Consider the following 14051-nt stretch of genomic DNA (forward strand, 5'->3'; position numbering starts at 1 on the left):
AAAAGCTTCTGTACAGCAAGGACACCATCAGTAGAACAAAAACGCATCCTACAGTATGGGAGAATATATTTTTAAATGACATATCCACCAAGGGGTTAACATCCAAAATATATAAAGAACTCACATGCCTCAACACCCAAAAAGCAAATAAACTGACAAAAAAAATGGGTGGAGTATCTGAACAGACACTTCTGCAAAGAAGAAATTCAGATGGCTAACAGGCACATGAAAAGATGCTCCACATTGCTAATCATCAGGAAAATGCAAATTAAAACCACAATGAGATATCACTTCACACTAGCGAGGACAGCCGACATAGAAAAGGCTAGGAACAGTAAATACTGGCAAGGATATGGAGAAAGGGGAACCCTCCTACACTGCTGGTGGGAATGTAAACTAGTTCAACCTTGTGGAAAGCAATATGAAGGTTCCTCAAAAAACTAAAAATAGAAATACTATTTGACCCAGGAATTCTACTCCTAGGAATTTACCCAAAGAAAACAAGATCCCTGATTCAGAAAGACATATACACCCCTATGTTTATTGCAGCACTATTTACAATAGCTAAGATATGGAAAGTCCATCAGTAGATGAATGGATAAAGAAGAGATGGTACATATACACAATGGAATATTATTCAGCCATAAGGAGACTACAAATCCTACCATTTGTAAAAACATGGGTGGAGCTAGAGAGTATTATGCTCAGTGAAATCAAATGATTTCACTCATTTGTGGAGTACAACAGTGAAGCAAAACTGAAGAAAGAAAACAACAGCAGAATCATAGACTCCAAGAAGGGACTAATGGTTACCAAAGGGAATAGGGTGGGGAGGGTAGGTGGGGAGAGAAGGAGAAGGGATTAAGGGACATTATGATTAGCACACATGCTGTAGAAGAAGGTCACAGGGAAGGCTGTGTAGCACAGAGAAGACAAATAGTGACTCTATAGCATCTTACTGTGCTGATGGACAGTGACTGCAGTGGGGTGTGTGTGTGGGAACTTGATAATATGGGTGATGTAATAACCACAATGTTGTTCATGTGAAACTTTATAAGACTGTATATAAATGATACCTTAGTAAAAAACAATAATAATAAATAAATAAATAATAAAATGAATCAGAAAACAAACAAACAAAAAGTAACTGAAAATAATCTTACCATCTTGGTTTACATTAGATGATCTTTGGGTTTAAACTAGGAGACCTCTTTATGTGATTATCTTGATTATTATTAGAGATTTATTAATAATAGAAGTTACTTAAAACTTTGGTAACACAAGTACATCGGCAACTAACATCCCCACCATTTCTCTCTCTCTCTCTCTCTCTCTCTCTTTTTTTCCAGAATGAATTGAAGAAATTTCATCTAAGGGTAGTTTCATGTAAGGGTAGAATCTGAAAAGATTCTAATCAATACATGACCAGTCTGCTTGTCTTTTTGTGTGAAATATCTTTGTAGGCCCTGAAGTCTGGATTCCTTCTCTCACATTCTCTTATTACTTCTGGGCACCACCCAAAGTGTGATGTCTGAAGGGGAGTGTGCTGGGATCTTGTGGTAAAAACCAGTGTGGCAGTCTCAAAATCTTCTTAGTTTTCTTAGTACCATCTTAAATTCCAAATGGAATTTTTCTTTGTTCCATCTATTTTGGTAGATAGCTCAGCAAAACAAGATAATTTCTGATCCTTTAGTTTAAGGAAAAAAAGAAAAAAGTTGGGCATCTTCCAGGTTATATCACTAACCCAAACTTCTACTCCATCTACAATAGCCTTAACATGCATGTCACTCACGTCAAAACTGCAAGACCTGTGACTCCTTAGGTGTCTGAGGAACAGCTACTGCTGTGACCTCTGGCGAGGCACTTAGCACCCCTTGTGGTCTGTTCTTTATCTTTAATATTCAGATGATGGTATGGACTCTGCCTGAGGGATAAGGGTATTATTTTGTAACATTGATGCTATGATGACCACTACTGCTGTTATTAATGTGATAATGGTATAATTAGCATTATTGAGTAGCACTTCATATGTGCTAGGCACTGTACTAAGATGTTCACATGGATTAACTTATTCAATCATTACAGTCACTACATGCAGTGGGTAACATTATTTCAATTTTATACATGAGGAAACTGAGGCACAGAAAGGCAGCATAGTTTGCCTAAATCACACTCACAGATGACCAAGTTTTCATAACCACTAGGATTCAAATAAGATTCAGGTAAGCTACTGCAAATCTTTAAATAACTGAAGTCATATCATTATGAGTGTGCAGTTGTTTCTAAGGAAAAGCATTAATATTGAATTTTCTTCCTCCAATTGTTCCACTTAACTGCATATAAGTAGTTACTGAAACATACAGAGCTGAGCAGTTGGTATTTACTGAAAACAAACGTTAAGCCCTTGGTAGTAGAACCTATGAGAACACCAATCCAGATACAATCAAGCTGCTTTTAAAACTTCTCCTTCCTCCTCCCCCAACAGAAAATGAAACCAGACACATGCAGTTTAGTTGGTATATTGGTTTGCTCATTTTTAATCTTTCTGCTTGAAGTGAGCAAACAGTTATCATAAATTACAAATCTAAGCCCTTATGAAAGAGAAATTAATTGTATTAGTGCTCTGATATAAAGCTGCCACAGAGAAGGTGCCACGGTTAACACTGTACAGCATTCATCAGCCAGGATTTATAATGTCTTTAAAATAGGTGGCATTATCTGAATTGACCATCTATTCTTGGTTTAAAAAAGTGTAGAATGGCCAACAAGAAGGAATCAGTGAGCAGAGACTGCTGGATGAAAAAACAACAATAATGTAACATCAATTAATGAGCACCTTTCATCAGAAGATTGCAATGTCCTTTACAGTTGTGAGTTTATAAGCCTCATAAATTGTCAGCTGCAATGGGTGCTGTTTAATTAAAATGTCAGATTGGGGCTTATGTAACTTTGTAAGGTGAGTAAAGGAGGAAGTGGAAGATGGCCTAGTTTCTAGGTGAAGCTGAGCTGTTGAGTTGAAAGAGGCAATGTTGGGCATACATCACAGAAGGCCAGGGGACTCCTTTCTGACACTGAAGGTTGTCAAAATTACACCACATGTGACTCAGTTTCTAAACCATCCCATTTATATTCATTGCTGAACATAAGAGTGTTGTATTTAGGAAGGAACTAAAGAAGTTCAATCTTATTTTTCAGGTAGTAAAGGGAACTTTTCCTAAATCCTCAAAATTTCTCTCTTTCTCCCCAAAATACCAAATTAGGTTCTTACATCTTGTGGGATCTTGCTAAAAGCAGGAACTTCTAAGGTACATGCTTGAAGAAAATTACCATGCACTTAAAAAGCATTAATTTGGGGTATGAAAGGTGGTGTCAATCCAGCCTTCTTTATATCTTTGACCACTCTTTATTTTTTTAAGGCCAGAATCCCTGTTCTCCCTCTGCCTATTTTATTCATTTGTAAAATGGGAATGACTATGCCTTCTACACATTAGAGATGATAATGAGGTAATAGACAGTATTCGGAATGGGATTCTCATAAAATGCAGAAGAAATTTGGTGTTATACTGTCTTTATCTGAAATGGCAAATATGGCATACCAGGTTTTTAATTTCTGATGGCTCTAAATTAAGTTCCTAAAGTTAAACCCAGAAACGGAATAAACAATAACATATCAATAAACTGTAGGGGTGGATAACTTTTCCCTTCTCTTCTTCTAAGTTCTTTGTCTGGCCTAATAATTAAATTGACATAAAACATTAACAGAAGAAAAACAAATTTAATTTCCTATATATGGGAGATTATAAAAACATGCATCTCAAAAAAGTAACCAGTGCAGGCAGCTTTTATAGGTTTTAGACAAACAATACATTTGTGAAGAATTGACAAGATGAAGTTTGGGCTGGAGGTAGTAAATAAGTGAAAAAGTAACAAAGTTTGTTTATAGAGCCTTCTCTGCCCTAAATTTCTTATCTCTAGTGTCAAGGATGCCTTCTACCCTCTTAATTCAGAAAGAGTACCTTCACATAGAAAAAATATTTCCTGATTTCAGGGGGACAAAGGAGGGTCAGAGTGTCCCTTTTGCACCTGCTATTTCATAAGTAACTTTAATTCAAAATAATCCATATGCCAGAGTAGCATATCTTGGGGGTAACATGTTGTGCTCCCCTTCAGAACTGTTCTGAAAAACTGTGTACTACAGATATTCCAAAGTAGTTCAGTACCCAAATCCTAGGATTTTAACACACGTATCTTTAAATTGTTGATTGTAAACTATGTAAAAGTAAATTGTAATTTAAAAAAATAAACAACTGGAATTGTAATTTCTCTTCTTCTGTCTGAATAAGTCAGATTTTAATTTTATACGACCCTGTATTATTAACAATTTTTCATGTCCCTGTTGCTCCAGCCCCATGCATATTCTTATAAACACCAATAGGCCCCCAAATTAAGGTACAACGGAAGTAAAAGAGCAAACATCTATCAAACTTCTCTAAAGGGAAAACTTGTAAACTTCCATAACTCTTGATAGGTTCCCTAATGTTTATAGAAACAAAGATGTATTCAAATACCAGAAACAATGGAGTGAGATTAAAATACCTCTATGTTCCCTCTACAAGATTATATTTAGAAATTTTTAGAACTTTATTGTAACCATAGACATAGCTGCTACATAGAAGGTTTTGAATACTTGAGGAATGTCTAATACTCCCAATGTTGTTACAACTTTGAAAATTCAATGTACAACAGTACAAGGCAGAAGAGTAATATAGTTACCAAAATGCCTTAGGTAGATTTCATAAACAGAAATTAAACTATAAAATCCCAAATGAAATTGTATATAAAGAAGGTACTATGAATAAGACTCTTGTTTGTTGATGTGCAGAAATGTGATGGAACAAATATTGGAACTAAGAAAACTTTTTTTTTCTTTTCCTTTTTCCTTTCCTCCCTCTCACCTTCCTTCCTCCTTCAAAATTTGAGATTAAACTTTAGTAACTTGGGCATCAGTTTTCACACTATCTCTAAAATAATTTTATAGATATTTACTGGTTTTAAACTAGTGATACTGATCATAAAGAGTATTTCATGCAGAGCTCACAAATAAACTTCCTCTTGGAAGAGTGTATTAAAGGGTTTCACCAAGTAGAGAAACAAAGTTTATGATTCTCCACAGAACTTACCCATTTAAAAAACTGTTTCATATGCCCATTTCTCCAAATTATAAACACAATTTTTAACATAAAATTAACATAATATCTAGTCTCTTTGAGATATACAGTTTGCTAACAAAAATATCTTGTAATAAATTGCTTCAGTCCCTAAACCTCTACCTAAGTATGATTCCCCTTATAACTAACTATAGGCAGTAAATGACCCATAGCTTCACACACTCATATGAAACCACATGTACCTAATCCTGAAAATTGAAGGTGCAAATCTCATATTATAAAAGATTACAGCCAAGTTATACACTAATATAAAAACAAAAATATTCAGGGAACTTGCAAACCCTCCAATTGTATATAGTCTAATTATCAGCATGTTTGAGAAACAGCTTTGAAATTTAGCACTGAGGAAACGAAATTGGGTTTTGACCTCTTATTTAATCTGATTTTTAGCTTCACTGAGCTAGTAGAAGTCATGTTTTGTGGTAGCAATCTCATTTAAACTTAACTGATAGATATTAACTAATAATGAATAGATATTAGTTAATAGATATTTCCTTTTGGCTGTGTTGTCTATTTTTCCCCTGAAATTCACACATACCCTCTTAAAGAGCCCTGTGTATCTATAGATATACCATTACTAATGATCAGTTGAACTGCATTTATAACCAGTTGCATGGTCCTAGGGGAGAGGGTGGCTATAGAGTTTGCTTCTTTTCCAAAACAACCATCATCGGTAACACAGGTACAGAACTACATTTTTAAATGAAATTTAATCCAGCAACACTATCAATATTTTTCTGTCAAGTAATGACTAAAGTTACGTTTAACATTTTGTTTCCTTACCTTTTGGACATGTCTTGCCAGTTTATAAAGTTCCTCTGGCCTTTCATAAAGCTATTTTTCTGAAGACATTTTTCATCATATTCCCAGGAGGGGATATGCTAGCTGAGTGAGAACCTACAGTCGCTTTTGGGAGTCTTCCATGTATTCACTGTGACCAAGGAAACAGCTGTTACCTAGCAACCTACCTCCTGAGGAGGTATTGTTAACAATCTCTCAGAGCTCATCAAAGGAAATTCCTGTGCTCCTAGAGCAGCATAACAGTGACCATTGTTTCCAGGGAGTTGTCTAAACTGGGTAGTGTAACTGAACATACATGATAGCAGAGGGAACAAATGGTCCATAGCATCCCTGAAAGGTTTGCTGTCTTCGGTTCCATTATTTCTTGAAATGTTTGCATCTGGATGGGGTTTAGCCGAAGGTTAGCTGAAGGTTAGCTGGATGGGGGTTAGCTCCTGCAATATATCCCTCAGTATTTGGTTTCCTCCTTCTCTTCTGTAGTTTCAGAAATTGCAGAAGGAGCGGAAGGGAAGTTATCAAATTCCTGCTTGAACCTTGCTCAAATGAAATGCCTTTGAATTGAAGAGGGGAATTCTGCCTTGTTCAGCACAAGAAAGAAGGAAATTTTTATTTCTAAGCAAATTTTTACAACTTCTCATAGAAAAGGGAGAAAATACCGTATTATATTGTATATTCATTTACTGGCCCAACAAGTCTGCTTCTGTAGTATTAGTCTGACTATGTGGATAGCACTATGAATTTTTAACTTCAGGGACTGAGAAAAGAGAAGTTCTCTAAACCTGCGATTTGCATATCTCCTTTTTCCAAAATAGAAAAATGTTAGCTGTGTTTTTGAGAACAAAACACAGCAAACACCTCCTTAGTCTTTATTGCTTTATAAAACAAGACACTTGGGAAATCACTTTATTCAAAACCTCATTTCAAAACAAGATATTTTAGAAAAACATCATGCATTCTCATTCCTTTTTTCTATGCAGTGGTAACCCATCCATAGACTGAAAAACCTTCAGTAACCTTGTGAATGTGTTTCAAATCAAGAGGGAAAACATATTCTCTTCCACATGTTTCTGTTACAACCTCAATTTTGCATATAAAATGGAACTTAGCATAAAAAACTTCTATGCTAAAAATATATGTAATTTAAAATATTTGATAAAGATTCAGAAATTGATTTGTTTCCAAAGTTAGAATAATTTTTTTAAACTGTCAAATACATAAAATATTGCAAGTCAATTTTCTGGATATTTTTCTCAGGATAGGGGTAGAAATGCTAACTGTGAGGCATTTCTTTTACCCCTGTCTTTTCTAAGCATCCTTGAAATTTCCCCAAGTTAAAAAATTGTAGACCAATATTATCCAAAAATGAATTACCTAAGATAAATATATCACAGCTAGTCTTAGATTATCTATTTAGCTTTATAGCCCTGAAACAGCTAGTCCATACCTCCATTGCCTCAGGCAAAAGCCACGTAATACTTGATTGGTTTGATTCTGACTCTGCCAGAATCCCCAGTCCATTATCTCCCCCAGTCTTCTGAGTGATTCTCATGCCTTCTCTTCTATCTTTTAATTTCCATGATCTAGCTCCCATTATTATTCTCTCCTGAGCAATTAGAAAAAAATTTCCACAGGGTACTAGCATCCATTTCCCCACCTACTCATGCCTGCGTGCCCGTTTGTTCTCCTTCCCCTCATTAACAGTTCTGACCTAGGAGTACTTCTATTTTCATTTGCAGACTTAGCTCCTACCTCTTCATCTCTAATCAAGGTGATTCATCCAGAAATTCTTCTGCATCCGTTTTTCCTCTCTATTGAACCACTTCCACAAGGATACAAATGTGCTGTAATTTTTCTCATTTAAAAACAAAACAAAACAAATTGCTCTTTGATCTACTTCTCCCTTCAGCTTCCATCCCATTGCATTACATCCAATACAACATGAGGGAAAAGCGTTAAAAGTGTCTGTGCTTACTGCGTCCAATTCTTTTCCTGGTCTCTCTTGACCTCACTCTAATGTTTTCACTCCACTACTCCACTGAAACTATACATTTGGCAAGGTCACTAATGACTTTCAAGTTACTGAATTCAGTGGTCAGTCCCCAGTCCTCCTTTCCTTCATCTGTCAGCTGCATTTGAAACGTTGTGACTCTCTCCTCCCTAAAGTACGGTCTTCATTTTGGCTTCTAGAAATCCACACTTCACCAGTTTTATTTCTACTTTATAATCTTGTTTGCTATTCCCTACTTATCCCCCCAATCTCCTAACACCAGTGTGCCCAGAGTTTAGTGTTTTTAGACTTCTTTCTTAACTCACTCCATTTATGATCTGTCTCATGGCTTTAAAAAAACATCCATAGGCTAATGACTCCAAAATTTGTAACTCCATCTTAATCCCTGCTCCCTTGAATCTCAGACTCATATATTTACCTACCAACTGAAATATCTCTTGGATGTTTACTAGTCATCTAAATCTTAATATCCCCAAAATAAACTTCTAAGTCTTCTATCCAAATGAACCCTTTTCATATTCTCCATTTATCCAAGTCAAAAATTATGGAGTCATCCACAACTTCTCTCTTTTTCTAAAACATCACATTGAGTCTGGGATGAAATCTTATAAGCTTCAGAATCTGACCAGTTTTCACTCACTCCACAACTAATAACCATGTACAAGACCCTGTAATTTCTTTATTTTTTAAATTAAAATATCATTAATATACAATCTTCTGATGGTTTCACATAAACAACACAGTGATTTCAACATTCAGCTATATTATCAAGTCCTCACCCCCTTCATTGCAGTCACTGTCTATCAACGAAGTAAGATGTTATAGAGGCATTAATTGTTTTCTCCATGCTGTACTGCCTTCCTTGTGACCTACTTACATTGTGATTGTGAATTATACTGCCACTTAATCCCCTTCTGCCTACCCACCAACTGTCCCCAACCCGTCCTCTTTGGTAACCACTAGTCCCTTCTTGGTGTCTGTGAGACTGCTGCTGTTCTGTTTCTTCTGTTTTGCTTTGTTTTATACTCCACAGATGAGTGAGATCAATTGTTATATCTTTCTCCAACTATCTTATTTCACTGAGCATAGTACCATCTAGATCCACCCATGTTGTTGCACATGGGAGGATTTCTTTTCTTTTAATGGCTGAATAGTATTCCACTGTGTCTATGTACCATGTTTTCTTTATCCATTCATCTATTGATAGACACTTAAGTTGCTTCCATATCTTGGCTATTGGAAATAGTGCTGCAATAAACATAGGGGTGCATATGTCTTTTTGAATCAGGGATCTTGTTTTATTTGGGCAAATTCCTAGGAGTAGAATTACTGAATCAGATGATATTTCTATTTTTAGTATTTTGAGGAACCTCCATATTGCTTTCCACAACTACTGAACCAATTAACATTCCCACCAACAGTGGGGGAGGGTTCCCCTTTCTCCGCATCCTTGCCAGCATTTGTTGTTTCTTGTCTTTTGGATATTGGCCATCCTAACTGGTTTGAGGTGATATCTCATTGTGGTTTTAATTTGCATTTTCCTGATGATTAGCAATGTGGAGCATCTTTTCATGTTCCTGTTAATACCTTGTATGAGACCCTTTCATACCAACCCATATAAGGGCTTCAGAATTTGTGCCAAGTACAGGATAAACACTCTCCAGTAGCCCAAAAGACCCAAAAACTCTTGTAAGACTGCCACAGTGGTAGGGGTAGGGAAAGCCTGGACTGAGTCAGGAATAACTTTAGTATTACTCGACCAGACAACCCCCAAGAATTTTACAGACAAACCAGGTCCCTGAACGTTTGGTGCTGTTCACAGCCCATCCTTTCTCCTGTAGATGTTGCAGCAGACTAGGAACTGCCCCTTCTAAATCTGAAAGAGAATCATATATGAGCATAATATCATCAGTGTAGTGATACAACCACACCATTTGTAGTTTCTTCCATGTGGCCAAGTCCTGAGCTACAAGTCTGTAAAACTGACAGATAGTGGGACTCTGGGACAGTGAATGTCCACTGCCAGCCTTCCTACATGAAAGCAAACTGTTCCTGACTTTCCTGTGCTATGTCAATAAAGAAGAAAGCATTAACAAGGTCCATATCATAATGACACATCTCTAGTTCATGACTGAGGGTGTCCATAAGGGCTCCTATAGAGGGGACAGCAGTATGCAGAGTGGGTGTGACTTTATTCAATTTCTTGTAGTCTATGGTCATACACCAGGAGCCATCTTGATTTTTCAGTGAACTATTAGTAGACTTTATGCTGACCACCTTCTCCAACTCCTATAGAGTTTCTACAATTCCTTGTGCCCCTCAGGCAATTTATACTGCTTAGTATTTGTCACTCACTGAGGTATAGGCAGAGCTACAGGTGGATGTCTAGCATGTCCCCTCAGAACTGCCTTTACCATATGAACCCTCAGTCTGAACTCACCGGCAGTGGTCTGTAACCACAGGCCCTGCAGGCTATCTACCCCCAAAATATATTCTGGGAAGGGAGAAATGTACACAGTATACTCTTTTAGGGGTAAATGCCCTATCTCCAGTGAGATTTGGGCTTTCTTCACTGTAATTGCCTTACCCTCATAGCCCTCTATTACAGCAGGGGTCCCAGGAAAATGCTCAGGGTTGCCATAAATCAGAGAACATTCATCTCTTGTGTCCACCAGTGCCAGGACACATTGTACATTCACAGGGAACCAATGAATTGCTAATTCTATGTGTCGCCTCCAGTCCCCACTACGTCCCCCAAGGTGGGGACCCTGACCCCCCACCAGTCAATAATCATTGTCCTGTGTGGGGGAGAGCCCATGCAGAGCCTGAGTACAGTCTCCCAGGAAGTCTTGCTGGGACACAAGCTGGACATGGGGCTTTGCCTCCGGCTTCCGTGTTCTGGACCTCAGTAGCTAGAACTGCTGCTCTGACTTCAATTGGTACCACAGTTCTAACCACATCCTATTAGGCTTCCCGTTAAGTTTTTCTTTCACTATCTCAGCCTTTATCAAATCAACCCACATCTGGGTTCTTGATACCTTCATAGGGTGCTTTGCACCTCTCCCCATTTTGAAGCCCCACAGATAGGGCACTACTGGGTGAAGCTGCACCCTCTACTGCTGCAGCCACTAGGGCCTCCCCATTACCCACTGGGGGGTTCCTGGCATCTCCCCACCATCTCTAGGGGCAGCCCACCCAAGGGTTGCACCCATGTAGATGGATTTCGGGTTTAGAGAGCCTGCCGATATGCCAGATGTAACTCCAGGGGGAAAATCCCTGGGTAAAATACATTTTAAACCAAAATTAGTCAAAGGGAGAAATAAATTGGAGAAACCCATTTATTTCTTACAAGCAGTCCACTTCTGCTTTCCTGTGTCTCTCAAGACCTGGCTGCAGAAGAAGAGGCCCCCACCCAACCTCTTCCATCCAGACAATCCCTTGCTGGTCATTGTAATTACCTATAGATATAGAGATGGACTAATTCTCTCCACCCATTGGAAAAACCTATTGTGCGGAGATGCACTAAAGCCAGGTGAGAGATTCTGGAAATATTCAATTTTACCCACAACTGGTCTACTCCTTTAGTCCATACTTCCCTACATTCTATCCTCAAATAGAGCACCTGTAGTGATTCTGTTACTATACAAGTCATTCTTCTGATCAAAGCACTTCAATTGGTACCCATCTCAAAACAAAGAAGGAGGATCTTTATAGTGAGCTACAAGGCACTGATATAGTAGATGAAAAAAATAGTAATGTCTCAAAACTGACAGTACTTTTGAAATCTCCTCAAAACAATCAAGATGTAAACACTGCATATATTTATCTGACAGCTCCAGGTTGATCAGCATCCATTAAGGACAGCTAAGCAAATGGTACATGCTGTTAGAAAAATTAGGTTAAAAAATCCTCTCAGATGCCAGTCCCAGGCTCACCCCCCAAAACACTTTCTGGCAAACAAAGGCAGACCAAGAAAAATTCTGTCTGGGAAGGACAGAAAAGAGATGCAGGTTAAAGCCAACTTAAAACTATCACCAGAAAGATTAAGCCCAGTCTAAATAAAAAAAAAAAAAACTATACAAGTGTTTAGACAAATAAGAGCAAGGGCTACAGGGAAGAGACTTCAAAGTATGCAGGATGTAAAAGCACAGGGAGGATGTCACGGGAACATCTTTGAAGTGTTGCTTTTGGGAGAGAAAGAAAGCAAAAAAGAAGTGAAAACTGCCCTTTGGCAACTGGAACATGAACAGGAAAAGAAGACAAAAGGAAAATATCAAGGCTTTATAAAACAAATAATTACTGAACAGAAGGACTCACCAACCTCCTGTGTTATGCAGGATAGTGTCTCCCTCACCCTCTCTCCCCCCAGCTGATGTCCACATCCTAATGTTGGATCCTGGAAATATGTTATCTTACATGGCAAAGGGGAAATAGGGTAGCAGATAGGATTCAGGTAGCTGATCAGCTGATCTCAAGATAGGGAACCATCTCTGAATTATCCAGAGGGACCCAGTGTAATCACATGTATACTTAAATGTGTAAGAGGAAGGAAGTGATGCCAGGGTTCTTGTTCATGAAGCCGAAGAATGAGCTTCACAAACACTCAAGGTAGGAGAGCAAGGTACAGGCTTTTATTTAGAGATAAAGTGAGAGGACGGAGCTCCTGGCTCATGCCAGGAGGGGACAAGAGAGTTTGTGGTTGGCTCATTGTCTGGGGGTTTTATTCGCGGTTGAGGATTTTCAGGAATGAGGGTAAAGGGTTAAGAGTGCAGACTTGTAAGACCACCTGCTCTGCCCCCACGGTGGGCTGGACTGTTGTCTGTTTGCTTGGGTTGTTTATAGTTGAGATTGCTTTCCAAAGTAGTCTTTTGCCTAGGTTACAGATTACGATTGGAGAAGGGAAAATAGCATAGTTACAATTAAAATACACTGGGCCTTTTAGCGGGATAAGGTAAATTTTACATTGTCATGATGTAATTGATACAAGAAAGTGATGGTTTGTGCTGAGATACCCTTCTTTATCTGCAGAACACTCAAACATCCAGGCCAAGTTCTCCTGGCCTTTTGAGCTTCTTAAGTGATTTTACTGAAGAATGTCTATATTCCTAGTCATGTATACAAATCTTTACCCTAGAGAATTAGTGTGACTTTGGCTTTGCATAATGCTTAACAGAGTTTTGACAGGGACTTCTTTGCATATTGTTACATTGTTCTGACTGTAATTATCTTGCTCTGCTTTTTCTCCGGAGGCCCTCACCCTACTCTGCCTAATCCCATGGTCCCTGTCTCAGAAGGAGAAGCCCAATCAGAGTTTCAGCAAAAGAGGAAGGAAGGAAAGTTAGTGTCACAGAAAGACTTGACCAGCCATTGCTGGCTTTGTAGATAGAGAGAAGCTACAAGCCAAGGAATGCAGACAACCTCTAGAAACGAGAAAAGGCCAAAAAATGGGTTCTCTCTTATAACTTCTAGAAAGAAGTCCTGTAGACAGTGAGACCCATTTCTGACTTGTTTTCCAAAACTGTAAAAGAATAAATGTGTTGTTTAAATCACTAAATTCATGGCAATTTGTTAAAGCAGCAATAGGAAACTAATATACCTCCCTATATAACCTTTCTGTACATCATTAAACCAACAAAACAAAGTCAGCTAAAATTCCTAGACATAACTGGATTGACAGAAGAAATCATCATTAATCTAAGAATCTTGAAAAACCACCCAATTTCACAAAAATGAACAAGTGTAATGTCAACAAGTCAATTCAAAGCCATTGCAAGAAAAATCAGTAACTAAAATATCACATATACCAACTACAAAAAATTCCTGCTTCCAGGAAACAACTATGAAGAGAGGGTAGAACTAATTCAACACTCCAAAGAGAAATAAGCATACTCAAAACTGCATATGAGCATATAGTAAAGCCACCTTGAATCAGAAATTCAAAAATTAAGAAGAGAAATGTATAAAAACCATAGAGGAATGTAAAAAGAACAGATTGGTCTCAGGAAAGAAATGGA

At 38.0% G+C, this 14051-nt stretch overlaps 1 pseudogene; it reads right to left on the reverse strand.

The window, feature by feature from the left end:
• LOC108391641 (uncharacterized) overlaps positions 1 to 7620 on the reverse strand; it is a 29693-nt pseudogene extending 22073 nt beyond the window's left edge.
• Between the last annotated feature and the right edge of the window lie 6431 nt (positions 7621 to 14051).

This window comes from Manis javanica, chromosome 3, assembly GCF_040802235.1.
Source record: "Manis javanica isolate MJ-LG chromosome 3, MJ_LKY, whole genome shotgun sequence".
NCBI classification, from domain to species: domain Eukaryota; kingdom Metazoa; phylum Chordata; class Mammalia; order Pholidota; family Manidae; genus Manis; species Manis javanica.